The 25,808-nt window shown below is 38.5% G+C and overlaps 1 protein-coding gene across 6 annotated transcripts in view; it reads right to left on the bottom strand.

Moving 5' to 3' along the window:
* Window positions 1-25,808, bottom strand: part of arpp21 (cAMP-regulated phosphoprotein, 21) — a 511,143-nt gene that overhangs the window by 67,452 nt on the left and 417,883 nt on the right. The window lies entirely within an intron of this gene.

Raw genomic sequence — 25,808 nt, 5'->3', positions numbered from 1 at the left:
TTTTTTTTTTTTTTGCCAGCTACATAAAAATGTAAAACGAATCATCAAGCCTTTACTCTTTCCAACAAATCACAACTCAGCCACAGTAATACAGCTCCTCTCAACGACTGTAATCAGGCATTCAAAACCTGTATGAAATGATCAGCAAGAGCAGAGTCACCCACTGGCACCTTAGCACCTTTCATTCCATCCAGCACCATCATTCAGATGTGAAATGAGTGATGAAGCACTGGCACAGATATACATATACATACTTGAACTGGCACACATGGGCATAGACATACCTCCACTGGCTGAGATACACACATCGGCATGGGCAAACCTGCACAAAGGTATACATACTGTATGAGCATGCATATGGGCACAGTTTATACTCACGTGAGCATACATATATGCGCAGATACATACAGACATAGAAATGGTTATAAAAATTGACATTGGCAGTGGCACATTTCCACAGGCCTAGACCTGGGCACATGCTAATAAACAATTACAGAAACATTTATTGGGACTAATAAGGGCACAGACACACTTTCCAACAGGAATATACAAAGGAACATAGCAACACAGACACATACTTTTATTCATTCACATGTGGGCATGACCATATTTACAATTTGTATAATGTGAAGAGAGATAAACACATGAACCCAGAAATACACCCTTATGGGAACATGCACATTTTGAATGATACTAGTAAAAGTACTTGTATTTATTTGTACCTAAGTTGAGGTGGTAAAGCCACGCATTTTGCCAATGACTCAAATCATCTAGTCTGATCATTTTTATTTCAGTGCATACCAATGATGCAACTCCATTCAGACAAGTATTTGCTTGCATTTTTATTCCCTTCCTTGTGTGCCTGACACTCCATGTCCCTTTTACATTTTTATTCTTACTGTATATAGCACTCTTCACTAAAACAGTCTCATGTTATTTACCCAGATCACCAAATGCAGACCAGCAGCAGAAAAGACCATAATGATGTAATTTTTATGTACAAAACCGTACTTACAAGTCTAAATGAACATGTGGATGATCCCAACAGTCTCAGGTCACTATAGGAGACCTGACTTTCATGCTCTGCAACTATGACATGGAGTGCAGGCAGTCAGTGAAGTAACATACACAGGAGTGAAGGGGGACTGGGCAGCACCTTTTTGGTCTTCTTGTCCCAATGAGTTATGAAAAAAATGTAGATATGACCAATCTGAAGGTATGTGTCAGCTCAACCAGGCTGGGGCAGAGAGAAAAGTAGCTCTCATAGGACCCTGTTGTCTAAGTCAGCAATCAGAATCAGTCATCATAGGTGGGTGTTTTTGGGCTGACTCAGGGACTTTTGGGTACATCTGCTGTTGCCAACAATATATATGCAAAAATTCCATCACATCACTCTGTGGGTGTGTGATGTCACCAGCACAGTAATTACCTACCAAGGAGGCTAACCATCTCCATTGGGACCACCTGTGTACTAATGTAGGTGGCGTTTCATGGGTGCATGTGCCCTTCTATATGAGCCAAATAAGAGCCTCTGTTGTTGCCCTGTTTGTTCTGCTTTAGCAGGAAGAGGCAGAACCACACATCAAGAAGTCAGCAAAGTCGTGTGTTTGTTTCAGAAGACTGAAATATCAATTGAAGGTAAAGCCCTAGCCTGAAAATGAATTCACTTCTGATGGTGATATTCGAGTGAAAAAGCAGACTGATAAAGTGAACCTCACTAAACTGTGCTGCCCATAAAATCAGCAAGTTCAGCACAAAGGGGCACTGAATAAATTAAATCAGTCAAACTTTATGCAGCATCTTTCAGAGTAAGCAAAGTAGGCTGTAGAAGAATGTGTTTACAAGATCAATACTTTTGTGTCAGTTACATGCTATGTAGTATGCATACATACAAGGAGTATGAAGCAAGGAAGAGCTGGGGAAACCCTGTCACTTTTTTCTCAAGAGGCCAACTCAGACTTCCCAGTTTATGTCAATATTGGAAAGCGTGTATCTTAGAAAGTCAAGTGAAATTAATTATGAGAAGTATCCAAGGACACAGTGCCCTGGTGTTCTCATCTCGGCTTTGTTATATTAGTTAGTAGGCAAATTTACCACCAAATGAAATTACAGGGTTGTTTAAGACTTTTTAGTAAAAAAAAGTCTTCATGCAAAAAAATTGATAAAATGAAGCAGAAAACAGACAGGTCCCTTAAATGTGTAAAGAGCCTTGGCACATGCAATCATGGGATACTACATACAAGAACAGTGCGACCCAGCCACTATTGGGTAAGATGAGCACTTGCTGCCTGTGCACTGGAATCTATTGATTTTTCTTGAGTCAGCAAAGGTGGCCCTTCTTAAGCTATTACTCATTATGGACAGGTGTCACACTCTTTTATGACTGTGGACTCCAAGATTTGTCATACATCCCCATTTGATATTGCAAGGGGCAGTCTTTGGTAAAGCTAACATTAGTGCAAAGCAAAATTGCCCCACAACAATAAAAAACATGGAAGTGATACAGTGCAAAAGTGTATGTAAAAGACATCCAAGAGTTTTGGTGCGGCCCACTCAGTTCTGTAGTATCTACTATGTGTCATTTTATGCGTGATGCTTCATGCATTCACTGAGAGTATTGTCTTTAATGCTTGGTTTCTCTTTTCATGCTATCTGCAGCTCTGTGACTGTTTGCCTTAACTGAGCAGGCAGTAAGCATTCTTTCAAGGTCTATTAAAAGAGAATAAAACCAAGCGCCAAATAACACACAAACTTCTCATTATGGGAAGTATGAATAATCTAGTGTTACCATGGCATTCAAACCTGGATGTTGCATGTCACATGTTGACCTGATTTGCTGAAGTGGTTCTAATTGTTTGTATTGCATTAAGAGTGATTATTCCTAGCTGAGGCAAAGACTGTGCAGCTGAAGAAATAAAAGTGCCTGTTTCATATAACAAATGCATCACATTAATGTTGTATTATTGCCAGAAATGAAAGAGACATTAGGCAGGGATTGCTTATATAAACGCAGGTACAAAAAAGGGTTGTGCCAGTCACACTAAGATCTTTTTCTTAAACTCGGTCATGGCTTCACATTGATTTATTTAACAATACTGACAGAACACATGACTCTGGACACACCTCAGATGGGATACACATGATTTAAGGATGCCTGCTTTTTTACTCTAAGGTGTGAGTAGCACACACTGAAGTGGCCTAGAGCCAACAGTAACATTTTATACAATCAGGCCAAGAGAAATCATTGTTAACACATCGTTATCGTCATCAATAGTAAAGACAGGAAATACAGGGCACCTATCTTGTAGCAGGATCACACTTGCTGTGGATGTCTCCATCCACTCTTGCTTCACCCGGAAAGCTCACCAATTTCATATTCTCCTTTTTTATTCATTTGCCTGTTTAAACATAAGTATATTCAGTGTAGTTTTTCTGCATAAGTGACTGCTGTTAATACTATATGTGTGCACTGTTGTAATACTGTATTTTTCCCATCATGTCACTAAAATATCAATCAATCGTATGACTCATCTGATCCTCTTGCCCATTTTTAGTGTGTATCGGGCTCATGGTCACTGAGCAAACTCACTCATCTGTCTTATATTTTGATCATAACCAAAAAGTGTAAAACAGCGCCCACCTCAGGACTCATTTTGGAAAAATCAGTTCACAATTACAAATACATCTCCTTGCTTTTATTTGCTCACATGTCTTGAAGCCAGCTCTTTTTATGCAATCCTGTTATCAGGCTATACTGCTATAGTCGATGCACACTGTGTGATTCCTTAAAGAGTGACTGAACACATGATGTCACAATGGCTACAAAAGAGACAGACCAAAGTTGACCTCCAACAGCACTTGCTCTCTAGCAGGATTAATCACAAGCTGACAGGTGCTGTGCCGTCACCAGTTGTGGTAAGTGATGTCTGCGTGCTTGGGAGGCTTTTCAACATATTATCCCTTCTAGTAGCTACATATAAGAGGTGTTTTATTTCAAACAAGGCAACATTGGCAGATTTCCGTATCTGCAGCTTGCTTTAGAAACACTGACAATGTTTCATCCAAGAAATAGCCACTCTTTCCATCCCATCACATTGTATAACAGTAGCAGATCTACATGGTGCTGTATACGGTAACACAATCCCACCATTGATTTACTACTTACTGTTAACAAGGATTGCCTGACATGTGAGTCAGACGTGCACAGCTTACTGGTATTACCAATATGTTCACAGAGAGAAGCTCAAAAAGCAGCATATTTGTCGCTTGTCAGCCTGGTTGCTTGGGGTCAATGCAAGCTGCCCTTAGATTGTGCTCATGTAACATCCGTCCACTGGTGTTAGACTGGAATTGTCACTGTATCTTTTAACTCTAGTGTGTAGTGCTGCTACTTTGTGGATCCACCATCCTGAGAATCATGTGGAAACTCCCTGTTCTCTGCATGACTGCATGAGTTTTCTTTTGGGTACTTTGATTTTCCTCCCTTGTCCCCAAACACATGCTTGTTACATGACCTTACAAATCCCTTTTTACCCTGTGGATGTGTTCCCAAGTGGGTCCTGTCTTAGTCTACTTCTAACTGAAAAGGATGAAGCAGGTCTGAGAATGTTACATTATTTAACAATCCAGTGAGCAAAGTACTACAGGGTAACCACGGAGAGTCAATGAGAATATGTCCACCTTTTCAAACATGGAAAAATGTCATCCATACATGCTGTTTAACTTTTTGTCCTTCTGATCAATCACACAACATTTTCTAAATGACCCCAGTCCAGAGCCTTGTGTAACCTAAACCTTATCATGACATCATTGGTTCGGAGTATCAGTTATTTCAATCTCACTGTGTTCACTCCATCCATTTATTTAGCAGTTCATACATCCACCCATTTTCTAATCCTTAATCAAGTCCTGGGCCATGGTCAGCCGGTGCCTATCAACGTGTTCTATTTCTTTCTCAATATACTTGACCTCTACCTTGACATGTTTAACACTTTCACAGCTACAAGACATGAGGAAAATTCATGAACTGAATCCTGATTACAAGTTCTCTTTAGACATCTTTCTTTTTTGTCTACTCAGCATGAGCTTCTTTTTCTGAATTTTGTATAGTAGATTTTCCTTCAAGAACACTGTTTTTTATTACTTTACTTATGTTATATCTAGATTTTAGCATTAACCTCAATTTTTGCCATGTAAGGTACAAAGAGGACTGGCACCCAACAGCACTTTACCAGAAGCAAAGCTCTAGAAATGGATGCATGAACAGGTGCTGAGGGAATATAATCTTCTAGTTTATAACCTGATTGCCTCTCAGCATACAGTATGCCTCAGTTCAGTCTTTTTCAAATCATGTTTCTACTTTTTGTTTTTGACCAAACTTCTATTAGTGCTCAGATCACTATCCCTCAGAGTTCAATTAGGCTGTGAGCCCTGCGTTCAGTATATATGATCAGGAATATAGGCTTGACCTCCAGAGGAACTCAAAGCAGATCTCACTTACATCCATTTTCTAATTGATCCCAAGATCCATGGTTCATTGATTCCTCTCTTTTTCCATATGGATCATTACTATTAGGCCATTAATAATGTAGTTTAGTGAGCATCCCTAAACACAAGCCCACTCACACAAAGCATATGCCTGCTTTCAAAGAAAAACACAAAAGAAAGGTAACATGGTCACTGAGGAGGACAGTCATTATTAAGAGCTACAAAGGATTTTGTGGATTACACTCACACAACATCCTTGTCTTTCAGAAAATTGGATGAGGCAGTTAAACTAATGAATAAAATGCTACACTACATTGTTAAAACTGTTCACTACAAATGAAAGGGGTCAGACTTTGTGATGCATTAATGAGACCACACCTGGAGTGTTGTATGCAGTTCCGTTCACCATGCAAAATGAGGAAAAGCTCCAGTGCAACATGATTGGGCAATGCAAGTAACTATAGGTCAGTAAGCTTAACATGCATCCCAGGTAAGTTAATGGAAGCCATTATTAAGAAAAACATCACATGGCAAGAGGAGGTGTACAGTATATATGGATTGTGAGATATGGCCGGTCATTCATCCCGGCCAATACCCCCAGGTCGCTAGATGGAGCCCTCCTTGCAGCATGGAGGTGCCCCGAATGTCAGCAGGGAATTATGGACAATGAAGTTTTTATGCACAGCCCTGCTGGCTACCATGGGGACCACCAGGAGTTGCTGCAGGGAGGCACAAGGACATCTATTTTCCCTACACCCCAGAAGTACGAACCAGTCACATGGACAGAAGGAATGACGTGCTTCCGGGATGAAAAAAAGAGTTTCTGATCTGACCCGGAAGTGCTAAGAAGTCACATGGACTGAGGGTTCAGAAGCACTTCCGGGTCACGGACTATAAAGGACTCTGGGAAATCCCAGACAAACGAGCTGAGCTGGGTGGAAGGGTGGCTAAGCGTCTGGGAGTGGAGGATTATTGATTGCGTATTGTTTATTATTGAGAATTGTGGAGTGGAGGGTGCTTTGTGCACATTATTATCTAAATAAATTATATTTGGACTTTTATCTGGTATCAGACATATTATCCGAGGGTTCAAGGGAGCAAAAGCGCCCCATATCTGTCACAGAGTTTAGACGGCAGAGATTATGTTTCACTAATATGCTGAAATTCAATGAGGAAGCATATAATCAAAGATGTTTACATAATGTTATTTATCTTTATTTCCAGACAGATTTTGATAAGATACCACATGTGATACTAGTGATCAAGCTAAAAGAAGTGAGAGTTCAAAACATGTTGTGTATATTGGAGCAAAACTGGTTTAAACACAAAAAACAAAGGATTATGATACAAGGACTATTTCCAGAATTAGATGATGCTAATTCAGAGACTAGTGCTAAGATCGCTGCACTTTTTAACAAACAAAAATGATTGTGATAAGAATATATATAATAAGGTGGTTAAGCATGCAAATGATACCAAACTTGGGGTGATGGCAAATAACATAAAATCACTCAGATCATTACAGACCTGTCTTGAACAGATTTGCAGCAGATGAAATTCAATGCACTGTAAGTAAATGTAAAGTATTATGGCTAGGAAGTAAACATTTTTATTAGAATGCACAAAGAGAGAATTGAAACTTGAAAGTACACCTTATGAGAAGAACCTAGGTGTGAAACTAGACTTTTCAGTACCACATGTGAACACTTCATCCAGACATGGGTACTTACTGAAGTAATTAAAATGTTTGATTGCATAGTCTGTGGACTATAAGTCAAGGAAGGATATGCTTAATCTATATAATTCAATAGTGAGGCCTCAGTTGGAATGCCATGTATTTTGGTCCCTATAGTACAAAAAATACACAGCAATGCTAAAGACGGTATAGAGAAAAGTGACTAGGCTCACTGCATGTTAGCAATGTTTGAGCTATGATGAATGATTGAAGGAAGTTTACCTTTTCTGTTTAAGGAAACAAAGATTAAGGGGTGACATGACTGAAATGTTCAAAATTATGAAAGGAATCAGTAGTATGGATTCCATGTTACTTTAAAATTGTTTCTTCAACATAAACAAAGGGACACAGATGGGAACATGTTAAGGGATTTGCAGAAACCTTATCAGGTTTTTCTTCACACAGAAAGCTATAGACACATTGAATAAGTTACCAAGAAGTGTGGTAGACAGTGGGACTTTAGGGACCTTCAAAACCTAAGATGATGTTATTTTGGAGGAAGTTAAGCAAATATGATTGAGAAGCTTTGTTGAGCTGAATAGCCTGCTCTACTCAAAATTGTTCCAATGTTCTCATTTTCTAATTTTAATGTTTAACTCTCACTGGCCAAGAGAATTAAAGCCTACCTAGAGACCAAATCCAGGTATTCAAATTTCTCCAAGGCATCAAATTTAATCCATCAAAATTGTGTCAATTAAATGATGAATGACATGCCTGAGAACACGGAAGTTAAAGGTATCACCATATGAGACGAATAATCAGGATGCACTTCTTCACCCAATAGGGCAAAGAAATCTGGAACAAACTATTGAGCTGTGTGGCTGAACCAGGGAGACTTTAGCATTTCTAAAAATATCAGATGAAGTGCCAAATGAAATTGACAAAGGAAGTCATTGCTTGTTGCCTGTTTAAATTCTCCTTTTTAAAAATTAGTTAAGTTGAATGTACAAAAACAAAGAAATCAAACAATAGTTTGTGTAAGAATGACACAAACAATGGTTTTCACAAAGAATGACGCAAAGAATCTTCATTCAGCCTTCCACACCTCATTTATTTTCAGTTCATCTTATGCTTTCTAAGCAATGCTCAAGATGAGCAAAGTCCCTAGGGGTCACTGTACAGCCCACTACTACACCAGTGGTGCTATTCAGATCATGATCATGTGGTATTCACAGGTACCTTAAAGGAATACTTTTCCCAAATATTATATGCTAATAACTTTCACATTTTGAGCATACGACTACATACCTGACACATGGATTATGCGACACAAGTAATTTGAGGTTTTCTTTTCTTTTTTTTGTGGCCGTTCTTCACATCATTTGCAGTTGCACAGTGTTGGTCACCATTGGGTTCCATTACAGTATATTATAATCTGTTTTCTTTCTATTCCATAGCATTACATTTTATTTCTCAGCTATAAACTATAAACTGCATGAGGTAAGTAACATAACAAAGTATCATTTTTGGGTGAAGTATTCCTTTAACCAAGGAAATTTACATGATTGCTTACATGTACTTTTTACATATTATAGGATGTGAGTGGCACAAGGTGGGGACTGAATCAGTAACTTATATTTGTGTGCATGAAACATTATTTTTCTTTTGGGTTAAAAAACTTTTTCTTTGGTTTTCCAGAGGCAACTCCATAGTTATCAGTGAAGAAGCAATTTTCAAGTAATGCTTAAGTTATAATTTTATTTAAGTTTGCACTTCTTTTCCTTACTTTTGCTAAAACTGGTACTTCTTTTTGTGATATGGAGCCAAAGTTGTCTCCAGTATTCTGAATATGGAAATGCAGAAGTACATTATATAGTGTCAGCATGGCTTCTTGAGACAGAATATAAATGCCAGAGTCTTTAAAATCTCTTTTCAAAGCTGTGTGAATAGTAGTGAGTCTACTAAGTCTCCCATGTTGGTCTAATACGCTGTTGCACTATTTAGTCCCATATCCCTACTGTGTCTCATTTTTCCTTTCCAAATGTAAAATTTAAGCTTCATTTTGATTAAACTTCACGTGAAACATATCTGTCCAGGGCCACCTGTATCAATTTAGCTGCCTCCAGGGCAGACTTCCTAATCCACCAAATGGCTATAAGTTTATCTAAATCATTTCTATATACAGAACACAGCTGTGGCCCCCATGTTTATCTTATCCATACCTACACATTTTGTACAAATGTTTTCCTAGAACAGCAGGCACTTGATTGAAAACAGAACCATGCCATCGGTTTGGGCCTTGATCAATTGGGCCCTTTGTATAATATCACAATACAATACAACTTTTTTTTTGTATACTACTCTTCATTGAATGCATTGCAGAGTGCTGTGAACAATTCTCATTTTGAATACAAGTATAAATTATACTAATTACTAAAAATGTGACTGGTACATATATAAATGCAGATTTATAAAAACTCAGAGAGAACAAGGAAGAAACTGATTAAACATGAATGGAAACCAATAATATCTGTCCATTAATTAATTGATGAACTATGTCCAGTTGACAATGGGGGAGATTAAACATTAACACAACATTAGCATGCACAATTGATCTTCTGCTGCTCGCATGTATTAATACAGTCTGCAGGTTAAGTATTTAATTCTACATTCTTATCTTTGTTGCACTGATGGCATTTTTAATACATGAGTTTTAACATTTAACTGGTAATAATGGACATTGAAGATTGAGTATTCACAAGCTGGAAAACCACAGAAGGTTCCATTTCTGGCTCACCTGGCTGGCACGACCTTATTTGCAGCTATGTGATGGTGGCTTTGAAAAGAACAGGTGCATAGAGGACAACATGGCATCAGTGTTGTCTCTGCCTGCATGGAAAATATCTAAGTTTAATAGCTAAGTTTAAGTGTCATCTAATAGACCAGAAATGAATTGTGTATGCAAACACAGCTCACTCTTGGTTGTAGTCATCACAGTGTAAGTTTAAATGTATACAAACATACATATATTACGAATCCTAATAAAATAATTATAACACAATACAAAAATCTGCAAAGGAAAGCAGAAGTAATTTTAAGGCTGAAATGTTATTATCAATTGCAACTTTACAAGAGAGCCATATATTCTCACTACCCAAGAATGCATTTCTTATAAGATAAGAAATGTGTACAACTTTTGAATCTTCCTTCAGTATCTGCTATGGGAAATGTGCTCCCTACCAGTGATGAAGATAAGACATTATCACTAAACTTTACTTTCTTGCTCTTTAGATGAGCGGGGTAGGTGTTAAGATTTGATTTGCTTTGAATAGACTTGTTATTCATTAATTGCAAAGTCATTTATAATACCAATACAAATTAACAAAAAAGAGAAAAAAACAGGGAAAAGTAGAGAGTGTTGACTGGGATATATAGTGATCTGCACAGTGTTTTTTGTCCTTATCAGACTTCTTTTTATCCCTCTACTTGCAATATTACCCATGCAGTAAGAGAACAAGACAATGTTTTAAGCTGAGATAAAGGTGTCTTATGAATATCTTGGCTCCATCTGCCTTCAAGAAAAACTGGAGCTCAAATTACAATGTATGAAAAGAGAAACAAATGAAGCTGTGTACCACAGTCCACCTAACACTGAGATCAAATCAGTACAGCCAATACATAGACAAGGTGCCTCTTACTATTCAGTGACTGATGCTTCCAGGAAAAAAGAGATAACATTTAGTGTTATAAGGAAGAAGGCAATATTGTTACTAATATTGTACATGTTTAGCGTTGATCTGCAGGCATATCTATCTATCTATCTATCTATCTATCTATCTATCTATCTATCTATCTATCTATCTATCTATCTATCTATCTATCTATCTATCTATCTATCTATCTATCTATCTATCTATCTATCTATTACTGGCTGACCATCATCTAGTATAATTAATTCTCAGCTACTGGTGAAAGATACAAAAATATTACAAAAGAAATTATGCCAGGACTCTTAGTCCACAAGACTCTAATGGTAAATGCCATTGTTGAACATGAAGAGCTTTACTTGTCCATTCATTTAGTGTTATCAGTCTCTTTCCCATATTCGGGCTGACGGGCACAAAAGCCTGGCTCTATTTATGGAGTTGTATGTGGCAGCAGGCCAGTTGCTGCTACTATGTTGGGCAAAGCAACAGCTAACATGAATGGAAAGAGACTGTAGCTCAGTGAATGTGTTTCAATAGGAAAGCAGCACAGGGCTAGAGTAATTCAGATTGTAGAGCAGAAACCAGCCAACAGCTTTATCCATTATGGTGAAAAGAGGAACCTGATCTATATGAGCCTCTAAAGTATCAACTCGTACTTGCTTTCTTATAAATGATAGCGTTTTGCAATGAAGCTGTGAATCCTGTTGCTAATCATAATAGCATAATTAGGACACATAACATGTACCTTAAACAGTCCCTTAGAGTAGAGGCCCTGAAAAGATCAGTCCCAAATTTAAATAAATCAATGTGGCTTGGACAAACATGAAACATGACCTAAAGCATAACTTTGGAAATCACCATGAGTGTTGTTCCAAGAAGCAGATATGAATGGCAAGTCCATGGGAGTATTATAAAGAAAGAGCCAGGAGATAAAAGGATTCCTATGAGGAAATTGAACAGAATCAGAAGACAGGCCAAGGTCAGAGAAACCAAACATCTAAACAAAACTCAGCAGGCAAAAGTCACAGTAAAAAAAAAAAACCAAAGCTTTCAAAGATTCTAACACTACCTGTTATAATTTTCCTAACTACACACTGAAATTCAACTTTAAGAGAATCCAAAGCTTAGAAGATGATCTCGGTGTTCTACGATCTATTATAACAATTTTATAATAATGTCTTATTTTGCAACACTGACAATCAAATGACTGACAATGGATATTATTACTAACAAAAATATGGTTGCAGCCATAAAAATGGGCATTTAATACAGGAAATGGCAACCATTAGAATATTCCCAAGTGAAACGGTATTGAAGTGACATCTAACAAAAACATCTTTCAAAATTAAAAATGACAACTTCCAAAAGAAAAACAGTAACACAGAAATAATCTCCAAAGTTCCCAAATGGATATGGCAGTAATAATTAAACTCATATTACCAAGCACAGGCTTGTTTGTTTAAGTAGGGAGGAGAGCAGGTGCATCTGGCAGAGGAAAGAGCAGAAGGAAGTGTCAGAGTCAGGTAAGTGTGTCACTAGGGCACAAGACACATTGATTTTTACTTACTTCATCTTTGGATGTATGGTGATGTGAAGCTAGAGGTAATCCAGGTGGGCAATGAGTCAGATCACAAATAGGAGTGAGGTCTGGGTGTAAACGAATCCTCAGAGATTGTAGGTTTCTTCTCTAACAATAGAGAAGACTGTTCAACTTACTCTTTATGTTATTCCTATGAATTTCACTGCTGGCTCAGAATTTCATTTAAATTGCAAAAACGTGTTGCTCATGCCAACCCTTCACACCTTAAGAATCAAACAAAGGGTCAGATCTATATGGTGTAGAAAAGATGACATTTACATTAACAAAGATCTGTGAGATCAGGCAAGCAGCAAAACTTGGTAACGTTTCAAATCCTGGGCATCAGTTGCTCTTCCGCCTAAGTTTTATTTCTGCATCACTATGGTACACAGAACAATAGCTTTTATGTAGATTTTGACTTATTTTTAAGGCAATAGGTTGGATAATGGTAACCACTAACATGCGAGGCTCAATGAAAGTCCTCATTTAATTTACTTGTTTAGGACATTCCAATGGTGGGATTTATTCAAAAGTGAAAATATTGTAGTTGTGCTTTTAAATAGCTTTGCACATAGTGATGTGACCTCCTAGAAGTCATTTTGTTGGACTATAAAGCCCAAGGCTTTTGGTTCAGTTCCCCACAACTTACTTTATGTCCCGTGCATATGAATGACAAGTGTACCATTCACATGTAATATGAAAGTTAAGCATCTCATAAATTATTTATTTTATGCAGTCTGTACGCACTAGCTGATTATAATGGATTGTTGAATCAAAAATCAATAGAAAAGAGATGTTATAATATGATATTCTTATTGTAGCAGTAAGAAGACAGGTGTTTATGGACAAGGCAGTGACGAGCATGTTTTAGACAAATGGGTACACAAACAGGCTAGCACTACAATGGACATCCAGATACCAAATAGATGGTAGAAATAAAAATATTCATGTCAGAAGGAATTAGACAAGGCATTGAATTAAGAGAATTGGAGGGTGTCAGTTTATGTTACCTCAGCAGTATTTTGTGTGTTTTAGTTTTTATTCCCATCATGCCGGAAGTTACAGTCTCCAAGACAGAGGTGAGGGTAACACCATACAATCAAAAGTTCATAAAGGAGCCGCAATACTCTTCTAGAAGAGGAGCTTTTCAAATTGGTTGACTTTGTGGGTGAATTTGTATGCTCCATCGCAAAATGACCCCAGGGTTTGCACCTTCTTCTAACACCTTCTTCTCCAATTCCTCACTCTTAATCACCCAATGAAAGCTGTCTAATTTATTTCAGAGTACATCTCAAGGGAATATTCTTACAGTACTCTTTTTCAAGGACATCTGTGAAGATTCTCATGCTTCAGCACAGCTAAGAGTCACACCCTAATTATGTTTGCTTTTCTGGTAATATTTAAGAAAGCTTGCTACTCAGAAGAAGAGAAACAAAGAATAAGAAGCAAGACAAATATGGGTTAAATGCTGCTGCACAACCAATGTATGCATGACAGGTCCTTAAAAAATGCTAGCAGATTTAAGAAGAGGACATGCGCAAAAACAGACAGGCCCCTCACAAAAGGAGACAAGGTATTCAAAAACAGACAGAGAAACATTTGCCTTTAATATTTTCAGGTATTTTTTCATGTTATGTATGGAGAAATTAAATATGATGGTCCACAAACATTTTAGCAAACACCTCTCTAGTGCTTTGTCATACATACTTGTAGCTCGGTATTGTGTGCAGGGGTCCATTAAGGTCATTTCTGTTACTGTCTTCAAAAAACCTAATGGCATTATAAGGGATGTCACTCAGGTGTGCTGGCAAATCAAAAATCAATATATGGTAAAACTCCAGCATCTTATCCTCCCATCAAATTGTGAGTGAACAAAAAGTAACATTGCTTGCGTACTTGCTTTTCTGATACCAGGAGCAGAGCACCATTGAGAATTGTTAAAAGAGGCAAATACAAGGAAACTTAGGAGGCTTGCAGTGTGCTGGTGACCTCATGTGACACACTGAAGGACACATCCCTGGAACTCAAAGTTCTTACTACCAACCTCAAGCCAAGCAACCGAGGACTCCAAACTGCCAGTGGAAGGAAAAAAGCAGAAATGATAATGTTGCCTTTAGTTTAATAACTCAGATTTAGCAATCATGTTGCCATACTTGTAGCACAACTATCTGTTATAACTGAAATAGCTGCTAAAATGATTTAAGTTTGTTAACATCTTTCAACAAATTCCTGCACTTGTTCTGAGGGTTTTGCTGGTACCCGATTCTGAATTTTCATTAGTTCTCTTGCTTTTGTTTATTTATTTGGTCTGTTTAATGCCACCACTTTGTTTATTTACAATTGCTGCCATTTTGGCTTCCTGTCATTAGGACACCATCCTGTTTTGTTAGGGGCATGTTCTCTGGAAGAGTAATCTTTGGATAATGACAAAACAGGTTTAAAAGGTCATGAAAAGGAACACTTCCATTCAATGTCTGCAGATACAATACCCTTTTCATCAAGTGCTTTCCTAGTGTTGACTTCTGTGCATATTTTTTTACTTTGATTTATGGCTTCAGTAATGGTTTAATAGTTCAGTTCCCAGTGTTGACTCTTCTTTCATATTTTTGTCTGTCTTTTTTCCTACTTATTCTCAAAATATTTTGCCACTGTCTTTATGAACACAGTATCTTTTAAGGAAAGTTATTTGTGGCTTGTTTCAGCACTAAATGTTTATGTTATTGTTTGTAATTCCTAATGGGTGGATTATCAGGTGATATAATGATAAGTTTCATTACATCACATTATTTCTTTTTACTGTGGCTAAATATAAATTTAATGAATATTTCTGTTATGATAAAATATCCTCCATTCTAAAATATAGGACTGTTCTTTTTTATTATAATTATCCAGTTAGAATAACCTGACTATGAAGAGTAATTCTGCTATTATCACAACATAAAGAATTGGTTATTATTAGGCTCCATATTTAATTTTATATAAAGAAAATCATAATCTGTTTGTCTTTTGTCTGTTTGACAATCAGACAAAAATGGCTGAACTAATTTTCATTAAATTTTGCATGTACATTGTCATTGTTCCAAATTAAAATATAGCTTATATAGCATATAAGGGCTGCGGTGGGCAGGCGCCCGCCCTGCCCGGTGTTTGTTTCCTGCCTTGCACCCTGTGTTGGCTGGGATTGGTTCCAGCAGACCCCCATGACCCTGTAGTTAGGATGTAGCGGGTTGGATAATGGATGGATGGCATATAAGGGAGATGGGTTGTAATGGGGGGACTACAATTCCCATCAGGCAGGAGGAGTGTGTTGCAGCTTTTGGGAGGATGCATTTTTCAGTATTCACAAATTTTTGAACTGGCCAAGGTGGGATCTCATCTAACACCATGGGTACAGAAATCCTTCTCTAATAATTTGAATAACATTTTCATTGCCTTGCTGGATTACAGCTTTTGTCTCTGGGATGTGTTTTTCTATGGTGAATTTCCAAAGAACAGTTTTATCCCTTTAATTTTCATCTAGACACTTTTCTGATAAATATTCACATTCAAAAGGGGTGTGTGGTGTTGCCAAACACTTAATATGCAATGTGTCTTTCCTTCAATCTCCAGAAAATGCATTAAACTTCATAACACCCATTTTAGCAAGTTTCATAGTACTGAAATCACACCAATTTCATGAAACTCTATGAAAAAGGAAACTTGACTACTTTGCTCACCACTACCAATTATTTAGTAATGTTATATTATACATAATAAACAGCAATATTCAAACCACCAAACAAGGACAGTAGCAGACTGGTTTGTGTTGGTCAAATGTGCAGATAGGAATTTCATTGTACTATGTACATGTGACAATAAGTCTGAAAACTAGCTGATGCCACTGAATTTTTAGCATACCTTACATTGTTTGAAAAAGCCAATGGTGTTGTACACCTGCATATCATAACTAAGTGCAATAGTGATAAGCCATGATGAAATAAAATGAAACATGATTTTTTTATCACATGCCGAGTTGTTGTACTGCATATGGTAGAAAAACAAGGACAGAGAAAAGCATTAGTAAAGTTTACTGTTTTTGATGCCAGACATTTATTCAAATCCATTTTATGATGATGCAGGTATACATTTTGATGCCAATGCAGTGTCATTATTTGTAGTAATTTAAAATGTACATTGAATTAATTCAGCTTTCAATAATGATTACAATATTATCGAAGACCTCCACTGGTGCTGGATTCTGTAATAATACAAAGACCTACAGTGTTGTCTGTAAACCCTAATCCCCTCACCTCCCCTACTGTAGGACCCCACAGGTCCAAAGAGTCAATTAGTCAACAAGCCACCCAGTCTATGAATCTGAGATTAAACATCTATTTGTAAAGACACAATAGGCTTGAAAATACAAAAAATAGCATTCATGGTTCCAACCTAGCAAGAAGTTACAGTATAGCAATTCTGGAATCCAATTATACACAAAAAAGAAAATGTTCTCAATTCATGAGAGTAGAAAAATTGATACTTGTCAGAGACTTATTGTAGGTGACAAATGATGCACTAGCATTTTAATCAGCAGTGACAAAAAATCCAATATTTAAAAAACATAAATATCTACTTTCTTACCTTAACCCATTATACCTGCAATGCCAGGTTTTTCCATTATTATAAAATATGTCCATCCACCTATCCTTTGTATGAACAAACTTGATCCTATTGAAGGTCATCCTGAGCCACAGCCTAACTTGGTATCCCTAGGCATGAGATGGCAATAAGTCAACAACAGGACATTAGTCCATTGCATAGTAAAGCACAAAATTAAGACCTACAGTGGTCATCATCTACTGCTCTCATTAATGGCTATTTTCTGTAGCTATATTCATACCCACAACCCCATGGGATGTCAAAGCATAGTTCCATCTATTCTGTAAGCTAAGTAACACCAAGCTGGATGTTAAGAAGCTCAACTGTTCTAAATTTTCTTCGCTACATATCCTCATTAGACTCACTCATGCATGTTTCACTTGACTGTTGATGGTGCCAACACGTAACTGAACCCAGAAGTGACTCTCTGCTACTTTTATTACTAGACATAAAAAGGAAAACATACTGTATAGAAAACCAAAATGCATAAAATTTACCTGAGAGTTTGTCTTCAAACTGTGGAGGAAAACTATGCAATTACGTGGAGAAAGCACTTAAATGTAAATCAATTAATTATTGGCATGCATTTATTTTCATATCTTCCTGTGCATTTATTCATACCCTGCTACTTATTTACAAGCTTCAAAAATCAATTCTTATTTTCATCCTGTACTGTTAGCCAACAGGGTGCTGGTGGAAATTGGGCTACTGTTGGCCAAAGAAGAAGAAGGAGAAGAAGAGGGGGGAGACGTGTCTAGAGGCAGGAGGAAAGGAGGAAAGTAAAGAGAGTGGAACTGAGGGTAGGAATTTTGAATGTTGTCAGTATGACTGGTAAGGGGAGAGAGTTGGCAGATATGATGGAGAGAAGGAAGGTTGATATATTGTGTGTGCAAGAGACTAAATGTAAGGGAAGTAAGGCCAGGTGGATCTGAGGTGGATTCAAATTGTTCTATCATGGTGTGGATGGCAGGAGTTATTCTGAAGGAACATTATGTCAAGAGTGTTTTGGAGGTGAAAATAGTGTCAGGCAGAGTAATGATTATAAAGCTGGAGATTGGAGGTGTGATGATGAATGTTGTTAGTGCATTTGCACCGCAAGTTGGGTGTGCAATTTTGTGAAAAAGAAGATTTTTGGAGTGAGTTGGATGAAGTGATGAACAGTGTACCCAAGGGACAGAAAGTGGTGATTGGAGCGGATTTCAATGGGCATGTTGGTGAAGGGAACAGTGGAGATGAGGAGGTGATGGGTAGGTATGGTGTCAAGAAGAGGAATGAAGAAGGTCAGAGGATAGTGGATTTTGCCAAAAGGATGGACATGGCTGTGGTGAATACGTATTTTAAGAAGAGGGAGGAACATAGGGTTACACACAAGAGTGGAGGAAGATGCACACAAGTAGATTACATCCTATGCAGAAGAGTTGATCTGAAGGAGACTGCAGACTGCAAGGGAAAGTGTAGTGAAGCAGCATAGGATGGTGGTCTGTAGGATGACGTTGGAGATTAAGAACAGGAAGAGAGTGAGGGCAGAGCCAAGGATCAAATGGTGGAAGTTGAAAAAGGAAGACTGCAAGGTTGAGTTTTGGGAGAAGGTGTGACAGGCACTGGGTGGTAGTTAAGAATTACCAGACAGCTGGGAAACTACAGCAGATATAGTAAGGGTGACAGCAAGAAGAGTGCTTGGCGTGACATCTGGAAAGAGGAAGGAGGAAAAGGAAACCTGGTGGTGAAATGAGGAAGTACAGGAGAGTATACAGAGGAAGAGGATGGCAAAGAAGAAGTGGGATAGTCAGAGAGATGCAGAAAGTAGGCAAGAGTACAAGGAGATAAGGTGCAAGGTGAAGAGAGAGGTGGTGAAGGCTAAAGGAAAGGCGTATGATGAGTTGTATGAGAGGTTGGACACTAAGGAATGAGAAAAGGACCTGTACTGATTGGCTAGACAGAGGGACCAAGCTGGGAAAGATGCACAGCAGGTTAGGGTGATAAAGAATAAAGATGGAAACGTACTCACAAGCGAGGAGAGAGTGTTGAGCAAATGGAAAGAGTACTTTGAGAAGCTGATGAATGAAGAGAACGAGAAAGAGAAGAGGTTGGATGATGTGGAGATAGTGAATCAGGAAGTGCAACAAATTAGCAAGGAGGAAGTAAGGACAGTTATGAAGAGGATGAAAAATGGAAAGGCTGTTGGTCCAGATGGCATACTTATGGAAGCATGGAGGTGTTTAGGAGAGATGGCAGTGGAGTTTTTAACCAGATTGTTTAATGTAATCTTGGAAAGTGAGAGGATATCTGAGGAGTAGAGAAGAAGTGTTCTAGTGCCGATATTTAAGAATAAAGGGATTGGCAGGACTGCAGTAGCTACAGGGGAATAAAATTGATGAGCCACAGCATAAAGTTATGGGAAAGAGTAGTGGAAGCTAGGTTAAGAAGTGAGGTAATGATTAGTGAGCAGCAGTATGGTTTCATGCCAAGAAAGGGCACCACAGATGCAATGTTTGCTCTGAGGATGTTGATGGAGAAGTTTAGAGAAGGCCAGAAGGAGTTGCATTGCGTCTTTGTGGACCTGGAGAAACCATATGACAGGGTGCCTCGAGAGGAGCTGTGGTATTGTATGAGGAAATTGGGAGTGGCAGAGAAGTACGTAAGAGTTGTACAGGATATGTACAAGGGAACTGTGACAGTGGTGAGGTCTGCGGTAGGAGTGATGGATGCATTCAAGTTGGAGGTGAGATTACATCAGGGATCGGCTCTGAGCCCTTTCTTATTTGCAATGGTGATGGACAGGTTGACAGACGAGATTAGACAGGAATCCCAGTGGACTATGATGTTTGCTGATGACATTGTGATCTGTAGCGGTAGTAGGGAGCAGGTTGAGGAGACCCTGGAGAGGTGTGGATATGCTCTAGAGAGGAGAGGAATGAAGGTCAGTAGGATCAAGACAGAATACATGTGTGTAAATGAGAGGGAGGTCATTGGAATGGTGAGGATGCAGGGAGTAGAGTTGGCGAAGGTGGATGAGTTTAAATACTTGGGATCAAAACTACAGAGTAATGGGGATTGTGGAGTGAAAAAGAGAGTGCAATCAGGATGGAATGGGTGGAGAAGAGTGTCAGGAGTAATTTGTAACAGACGAGTATCAGCAAGAGTGAAAGGGAAGGTCTACAGGACGGTAGTGAGACCAGCTATGTTTTATGGATTGGAGACAGTGGCACTGACCAGAAAGCAGACGACAGAGCTGCAGGTAGCAGAGTTAAAGATGCTAAGATTTGCACTGGGTGTGACAAGGATGGATAGGATTAGAAATGAGTACATTAGAGGGTCAGCTCAAGTTGGACGGTTGGGAGACAAAGTCAGAGAGGTGAGATTGCATTGGTTTGGACATGTGCAGAGGAGAGATGCTGGGTATATTGGAAGAAGGATGCTAAGGATAGAGCTGCCAGGGAAGAGGAAAAGAGGAAGGCCTAAGTGAAGGTTTATGGATGTGGTGAGAGAGGACATGCAGGTAATGGGTGTAACAGAGCAAGATGCAGAGGACAGAAAGATATGGAAGAAGATGATCCGCTGTGGCAACCCCTAATGGGAGCAGCCAAAAGAAGAAGAAGAAGAAGAATCCAGAGTCCACTCTATTGTAACTTGTGGGAAATATGAAGATAGCAAATCCTAGAAAAATGTCTAATGTCATCTGGTTTTGTTTTCTTTACCAATTTAAAAGTAATGTAAACTTCAACATATCTCTGATAAAACATAAAACTTGCTTATTTTAAAAGTCTGTACAAAAACAAAGTCAACTAAATGATCTTAAAGCTTTTCCATCTAAAGAAACTCCAGATTTTTATAGCATGATTACCATATTCCTAAAGTTCAGGTGCAACTATACTGCACTATAGCTTATTGCAAATGTACATACCCCATTACATAAGCTGTACTTTTAGTCAGAAAGATTAGGGTAGCCCTTATGTGCAATGCCTACAGGCTGACTTCCTCCTCAGTGTACTCCTTTGTGATTTGTGTCATGCTTCATTGTTCAAAGTGTTGCTCCACTACCATAATAATAATAATAATAATAATTCATTACATTTATATAGCGCTTTACCAGTCCTGTATTTAAACTTCAGAAGAAACAGAGGCTGTTAGTGTACTAGAAGACACTAATTCTGCATTGAATCTTGCATTGGCCACTCAAATGTATCATCTAACAAATTATTACCACTTCATGATAAATGTGAAATGACTTAAGGACATTTGTGTTGGTTAGAATGCCCAGTGGGGGCTGAATTGTCTTTTGGCCTTGGAACCCCTGCAGATTTTTTTCCTTCAACCTATGTGGATTTTTCTTTTTGTTGGTTTGTTTTTTCTATCCTCCCAGCCCTTTGACCTTGTCACCAGACTCATCCTTAGAGACTTACATTATAACACTGTATATTAGAATCCTACTCTTCTACTTGATAATTATCTGTTAATAAGGTTGTTTACATCAATTTGTTTTTCTTTTATTTCTTTGTTACTTATTCTTTAATATTATTGCTTAAGCTTATTTGGCTTTCTTTTCTTGCAGCTTTCTCTTTGACCTCTTATAAGGTACTTTGAGCTATATTGTTCGCATGAAAATGTGCTATATAAATAAATGTTGTTGTTGTATGTGAATGGTTATGCGTACAATATTTTCAGTGTTTTCATTTCTGTAGAAGGCAGAGAGTCACTGGAGTGTTCACTTTGAAGAAACTTTTCATTCTGAGTTGCCCCAAATTGGTTAAAATATTGCTCTGTTTTATTCATAAGGCAACAGTCCCGCTAAAATTGCTAGATACACAGCTAGACATACAGCACTCCCTCTAAATGTGATATTTTGAATCAATCTGGGCTTGGCCTTTGCTTATTTGTCATATTCACCCATTAAAACTCAATTTTCATGTGTCACTCCAGTTTGTAAGCATCGCAAAAAACAAATATTATGAAAGGAAGGAGTGTCACAACACAGGGAACAGAAGATGCAGGATGTAGCATTAAAAACACAAAAAGTAAAAGTCAAAAGAATGAGAAACTGATGCCTAGTAGTGTGGCGCAAAGAAGCACCCTAGAAAACTGTGTATGACAGCAGACACGATGACAGAAGAAGATATTGGTAAACTAGACAACTATTATGGTTAATGGATACTAGACTTGAATGACTGGAGTGGAGCTACAATATATATACACTGTTTATGGTTCTACATTGCATATAAACTGTAATGTTTAATAAAGTATAAAGCAGAGTAGCAGTTTAGAGATTAACCAAGAAAACAGGTTTATTTTATGGCATGTAATTGTATTCAGAAGAGAAGCTATATACTGCTGTTAATAAAATAGAAGATGTTGTCCATGGATTATTGAGAAGTACCACAACTGATGCCAGAATGCTTGGCACATAGAAATCCATCACACAAAAAGATCCTTGAAAGCATTTTTATGCTGGAGCATGTGGAGAAGCCAAGCTCCACTGAGGAAATTGACTTTTTTCCTCTGCTAAACCATGTAATTGTTTTCCGCTGAAATCACCTTTGCAGTGAAATGAAAATAACACACTTGTCATTCTCCTAAGTTCTCCAAGGCAAGCATAGTGCACTGTGGTACAGAGTGTGAGGCGTGTGTCAAAAGCAGCAGTCCTTACAAGGATCATTCATCCTGAGGCGCGGTGGAGTGCACCTGGCAGCCTGCTGCTTAGCTCAGCCTCTTTCTGTCTTTATAGTACTCTTAGGCAAGGCTATGAGCCAGGTGGTTTCTTTTCCTGTGGCACATCACATGTTCTGAAGCTCAGACAAAGGGTTATTGGAACAAACCTTATGCCCCCTCACTCAAATTCAACATGTCCTCTTTTCAGCTCTCTCTGTGTCAGTTTAAGAGCCATTTTCCAGATTCACCTTGGTCAATTTTTGGGGGAACTGGAACAGAGTTTTTTTATAGATGCAATTCCTGATGTCTGCTATTGTTGGCTAACTTTTATAAAAATGCAAGAGGTACAGCAACTTTATTCTACCTAAAGGTCACATGGATTATCCTCTTGGCAACTAAGGAGGTAAAATATGACAGGTGACATCAATTCATCAGACAGTCCCTTAAATACATCATTACAATTTGGCTTTTCCTTACAATAAGTGCATACTCAGAAGAAGCAATACTGGTGTTAACAACTTATTTTAATGTTTTAACTGAACCACTATCCTTCATTTGTGAGCAGCTTTTGATGAGACAGCAAAAAATAAGTACCACACCAGAAGTTGGGGTATCACCACACTCAGAACTTATTTTTTCTTTGATTGCACTAATACAGCTATACTGTCAAATCATAATGCCCTAGAAAAAAGCTAAATCAAATACCAATGTGCTGTTTTGAATTCTGTGAGCCCCTGTCTATAACAGTCTACATTTTGTTTACTCACTGTAGTCTTTTTTTCATCAACGGTAAATATTAATATTAAGAAACACTTGCCATCACAGCCATCAAGGAAAATCAAACAAGACCATTCTGTTTATCTGCGTGGTGTCAAGATGCTCTCAGACTTAATTTCAATAAACTCTTCTTCGACTGCTGGTCAGCGAAGTGCAAAAGATCTCTAAAATTATGTATTTTGGACATATGAATGAACAATTGGTAGATAAATGCATGCAGTAAACAGCACAGTAATCTTTATATATAATACGCTACTGTGGCTTTTTGTTTGTCTGTCCAGGATTTTAAATCACCAGTAGCTTGCAAACTGTTTGACCTATTGACCTGAAATTTGGTACACATATACTATGTGATGTCTATTATCCACTTTCGGGGTGATGAATGACCTCCAAGGTTATTCCTCTTTTTATTTTATTTTATTGTAGAATCAACTCTCCGCAGCGGCCAGTATGTGTATGGGTGCCTTTCTCATCCCTACCACCTTCGCGTTACTTCCCCTACCTCTTCATATCTTAAATCATTCTTGAGGCAGATTGAAGACTTAAGTGTCAGCTTAAGTGAAAAATTAAGGAAAATGTACTAAGTAATTGCAACACATACACTGACTTAATCAGTTTTAACATGAAAAGATGCCGACGAAAGAAGAGAAGAAGCAGGCCGCTAGGGTGGAAAAAAGAAGAGCTGCTCGGGAAGCAGCAAGCGCATAAACCTCTGAGCAAACACATGTTAAACATACAGAGAAAGAGTATGAAAACTATGAATGCTCAAGTCAAGTGTATTCACTGCACGTTATCGTGGAGTGCGCCATTACTGGTTATTATATATTGTGGCAAGCGGCTGGGGGGTGGCACCCAGCCGGGATGGCCAGAAGGACTGGAGGAGGGATTGCGCCTCCTCCAGACCACGAGGGGGCGACCGCCCTGGTGGCTTTGGGGAGCACGGGAACTGAGCTTGGAAGCTCAACCCTATAGGGGCCCGTGGTCACCGCCAGGGGGCGCCCCAATGCCTGGAAAGCCCTGGTTCTCAGCAATTCCGCCACACCCGGAAGTGCTTGGGGGAAGATGACCAGGGACACTCGGAGTGCTTCCGAGTGCGCAGCCGGTACTTCCGCCACACTGGGGAGTGCCGGCAGAAGATTATCGGGAGGCACCTGGAGCACATCTGGGTGATTATAAAAGGGGCCGCCTTCTTCTGTTCAGTGGCTGGAGTTGGGAGGACAAGAGACGAAGTCTTGGAGGACAGGACAGGAGAGGAGGCGGACCAGAGAAAGAGAGGCATTGTCAGGCCTGGACTTTGGGGGAGTTTTGGGGGTTGTGTGCACTTTTGTAAATATTAGTAATGTATAATAAATGTGTGGTGGGTGATTATATGATGTCTGCCTGTCTGTTTCCAGGCCATGTTCCACAATATTTTTTGTCATTAGTTTTTGTGGGATGCCAAACACAATTCACATTACTAATTTCTGGAACATATCCTGCCAACTAGTCTTTTTCAGTGTGCTATAGGTATTTTTGTCAGCAGTTTTAACTTTAGCTGTCACATTTTACCCCTTACATTTTCAGACTCTGCTACTTCCGTTACTGAGTTACAAGGAGTAAAAGTATAAAGTACCAGCAACGAAATAAGTCTTCTACTACTTCTCAGTTAAATTGCTGCTGTTCTGAGTGGAGGTTGTAAGCAATGGATTTGTCTCACCACTCAAAATTGTGAACTCTAGTCTCCCACAATTTCTGCCATATTAATGTATGACTTGTAAAATCTTCAAATACTGATCTTCTCAATGCCCCATTGCCCTGTTACATATGAAACGGTGAAAGCTATTTGTGCCATTGTGCCCTCAAAATCTCTCCACAAAGCTCCTTTGGCTTCAGGCTACAGAAGTGTCCATTCTCTCATGTCAACTCTCCCAGCCCTTTGTCACTGTCACATCGTGCATGGTGATTTTATCACCATATCCAGTTATTATTTTTATGTACAATAAATCTGTTGCTCTGCTGGATCCATTGTAAACATACTAATTACCTTGTAAAATACTTTGCAAGTGTGTGCACTATTTAGGGAAGTTTACAAATTGTGAAAGCTGTATATCTTTGAATTCTTCTTTTTATTGTGTCTAAATATGGGAAGTGATTATGTGAGTAGTAAACCACATATGTTACAGGTCCCAGGTTCTCAGATTTCATTCAGTGTTCAGAAGATATGGGTATGCCAGTCTGGTCACAGTCTTCTTGTGATGCTATCTTCACACACAAACCAATTTCATGGGTACTTACAGCCTGTCCTATACGATCTAGTATA

This window comes from Erpetoichthys calabaricus, chromosome 13 (genome assembly GCF_900747795.2).
Source record: "Erpetoichthys calabaricus chromosome 13, fErpCal1.3, whole genome shotgun sequence".
Taxonomy (NCBI): Eukaryota; Metazoa; Chordata; class Cladistia; order Polypteriformes; family Polypteridae; genus Erpetoichthys; species Erpetoichthys calabaricus.
This window is presented reverse-complemented; position numbering and strand designations above follow the sequence as displayed.